Below are 3,913 nucleotides of genomic sequence, written 5' to 3'. Positions count from 1 at the left end.
ACTAAATATGATCATATACTTATATATATATATGGTGTCTGTTCTTTCAGACATGTCCGAAAGAGCAGACACAAATGATGACCTGCAGCCGTCTAGAACGAAATTGTAATTATATATTAATACCTTCAGCTGCTGATGGGCATTGATATATATCAACAGGGACAGGTGAAAATGTGTGCCTCGACTGGGACTCGAACTTGGGATCTCCTGCTTACATGGTAGACGCTCTATCCATCTGAGCCACCGAGGGCACAGAGGATACTGCGACTGCAGGGACTATCTCGCGCATGCCTCCCGCAAGACCCACATTCTCACCTTATATGTCCACACACTACATTTGTAACGTCCCTACTCAACACACTCATTCACCTGTCCCCGTTAATACATATCAACGCCTGTCAGCACCTTAGGGTATTAATATATAAATCTAATTTCTTTCTAGACAGCTGCAGGTCATCAACGGCGTCTGTTCTTTCGGACATATCCGGGAGAACAGACTCCATATCCATATAAGTATATAGTTCTGGCCGGCCATGACCTTCCTCTTCTGTGTGGATGCACACATATTACCCAAACTCTTGTGGGACCCGGTAAGAATGTCTTCCATGAGTAATGAGTGTGTTGGGTAGGGACACTAGGAATGTAGTGTGTGGACATATAAGGTGAGAATGGGGGTCTCGCAGGAGGCATGCACTAGATAGTCCCTGCAGTTGTTCTATACTCTGTGCCCTCGGTGGCTCAGATGGATAGAGCGTCTGCCATGTAAGCAGGAGATCCCAGGTTCAAGTCCTGGCCAAGGCACACATTTTCACCTGTCCCTGTTGATATATACCAATGCCCATCAGCAGCTGAAGGTATTAATATATAATTCTAAATACGATCATGGTTTGTAAGGCCATAAGCAATGTGACCTAACCTACTGTATAAACAATATATAATCTCACTCACATTCATAATGTGCTAAATGAACTAACTTGCACACATAGTGTGCAGTCTCACAAGTTTAATGTGCTCAGTATGCGCTCACATACATAGTATGCAATCTCTCATACACAAGCACATGCACCTGTGCACTTACACATACATATATATGTACTTGATAAGAGGCTCATACTATTCCACATACATAGACGCATTTTCGCCATATATATATATATATATATATATATATATATATATATATATATATATATATATATATACACACACTGCATACATAAGCCCACTTCTTTCACTCAAATAAACAGCAGAAGTGACACATTCATTCTCATGATGAGGCAGGCTGATATTCAGCTGCGATACAGTATGTTCCTTATATCTTCACAATTGAATACTGATTTGATTCACCAGATGCAGAAGAGATGGAGCACCACCAATACAACTGTGCAGCACTTCAAGTAAACCGCAATCTTGAGAGCTATAGAGGCTGCATGCCACCCAGATGGGGGTACCATAACTGTAACACTTAGTTTTTATTTGTTTGTAATACTTATATCCTGGATTATTTTCGTAAAACAAAAGGATACGGTGATGAAAGTGGTTAAAAACTGTCGGAAAGGTTTGTAAGTGTGTTGTAGGGCAGTTTGGGCTGGGAAATAATTGTTAAGGAAAAAATTCAGTATGTTGCGCCACTTCTGACTTATCAGCATTGAAGTTAGCCAAACAGGCCGTTGCACATACAAATTCGAGTGACCATCCAGAGATGGTGTCGCCAAACATGTTCTTCATATGATTTCATAAAACCAAACAAGAGAGCAATGCAAAAATTGAAGATGGGGTGGTAGTAAACATTGAACCCGAGCCAAAGGCTCGTGGTTCCAGAGATGTAGCGGAGGTCCCACAATTGAAATAAACATTAAGGATGAGAGATGGCAAACAGAAAGCAAATTCTACAGTGTTTTCATAACTAACAAATTTCATTGTGCCGAAGCACAGGGAGTGTATCAGCACAGTGTATCTACACAGTTGTCTGTATAATCTTACATACATATATACTGCCCGAGTGTTTGGGATCCATGCCAGGTAGGATTAAGGGAGGATATCTGGGCAGTTCAAAGGTGGGCTGCCAGATTTGCTATTGGCAGGTTCGAAGAAAACGTTAAGTGTTACAGAGATGCTTCAGAAACTCGAATGAGAATCCTTGAAGGGAACGCGACATTCTTTTGAGGAGTACTATTGAGAAAATTTAGGGAACGTGAATTTGAAGCTAACTGCCGAACAATTCTACTGCCGCCAACATACATTGTACGTAAGGACAGTGAAGATAAGATACGATAAATTAGGGCTCATATGGAGGCAAATAGATAGTCGTTTTTCCCTCGCTCTCTTTGCAAGTGGAACGGGAAAGTAGTGGTACATGGTGCTCTTCGCCACTCACCGTATGGTGGCTTGCGGAGTACCTATGTGGATGTAGGTGTAATTCACGTGGTTCCAGAGATGTAGCGGAGGTCCCACAATTGAAATAAACATTAAGGATGAGAGATGGCAAACAGAAAGCAAATTCTGCAGTGCTTTCATAACTAACAAATTTCATTGTGCCGAAGCACAGGGAGTGTATCAGCACAGTATATCTACACAGTTGTCTGTATAATCTCTGAAACCTTCTCTTACATTTGGATAAGAAATAACAAGCAAGTCGCACATTTTTCTCAGATTTTCTTCTCCTTCTAGCCATGGGATCACAATGCCATAGGAACATTTTTTACTGTCCAAATTAATCGAGCTCTTTCATGAAGGATTTGAATTATTCACTGTCATTCAAAATTACACTTTGCTTCAAATTGTCGCTAAGGCTCTGACAGAACTGTTTCCTACTAATTTGGGTAGTCATCCTGCTTGATTCTCTTCTGGAAACCATTGAAACGTCTTTGAAGCACACTTCAGAAATAGCTTTCTCTGCTTCCTTCATTCAAGCACCTGGCATTTCCTTCAGTTGTTCTGTGGCTCTTATTGACCTCACGGTTGCCCTATCACTGTCCTTTCAGAGGTACTGTGAGAGGATGCTTTTCGCTTCAAGAACACCAGAAAACAGTGCAATGTTGCTTACGAATTCAGGGCTTGGTAGTGTTTTCTACACTCATTTGAACTCATTCTTTAGAATTAATTTTCTAATCATGTCATTCGAACATCTATTGAAATGAGCATTCAGAGTCTGGTAGGGCTTCCATACTGCTTGCACTGCTCTAAAGCTTGAAGTTTCTGCGCATTATAATTGATGACAAGTTAATCTGGTCTGGGCATGTTCTATGAGGGCTGAATGAAAAGTAATGCCTCCACCTTCGTTAGTTGGGTGTGGATGGGAATATTTTAATAAATCAAATGCAAAAATAATCCTTAGAGTGTGATCAATAATTACCAATATTCACTCTTCCACATACCCACCGCCGATTGTATACATTTCTGCCAACGATGCCAACGATGAACAGCTCTGACACTGCCAGAATGAGATTTTCACTCTGGCCACTCTGGCCACAGCCTGGGGGATGTTTCCAGAATGAGATTTTCACTCTGCAGCGGAGTGTGCGCTGATATGAAACTTCCTTGCAGATTAAAACTGTGTGCCAGACTGAGACTCGAACTCGGGACCTTTGCCTTTCGTGGGCAAGTGCTCTACCAATTGAGCTACTCAAGCACGACTCACGCCCTGTCCTCACAGCTTTACTTCTGCCAATACCTCGTCTCCTACCTTCCAAACTTACGGAAGTTCTCCTGTGAACCTTGCAGAACTAGCACTCCTGAAAGAAAGGATATTGCGGAGACATGGCTTGGCCACAGCCTGGGGGATGTGCTTTCAGGAGTGCTAGTTCTGCAAGGTTCGCAGGAGAACTTCTGTAAAGTTTGGAAGGTAGGAGACGAGGTATTGGCAGAAGTAAAGCTGTGAGGACGGGGCGTGAGTCGTGCTTGGGTAGCTCAG

The 3,913-nt window shown here is 42.2% G+C and overlaps 1 non-coding gene across 1 annotated transcript; it reads left to right on the top strand.

Annotated features, from left to right (window-relative positions):
- The first annotated feature begins 726 nt into the window (after nucleotides 1–726).
- Nucleotides 727–801, top strand: Trnat-ugu. Its single transcript has one exon. It is a non-coding gene; the product is annotated as a tRNA-Thr (tRNA).
- Nucleotides 802–3,913: the final 3,112 nt, after the last annotated feature.

Source organism: Schistocerca americana, chromosome 8, assembly GCF_021461395.2.
Source record: "Schistocerca americana isolate TAMUIC-IGC-003095 chromosome 8, iqSchAmer2.1, whole genome shotgun sequence".
In the NCBI taxonomy this organism is placed as follows: domain Eukaryota; kingdom Metazoa; phylum Arthropoda; class Insecta; order Orthoptera; family Acrididae; genus Schistocerca; species Schistocerca americana.
Note: the sequence above shows the minus strand (reverse complement) of the source record. Positions and strands in the feature narration are given on the sequence as shown.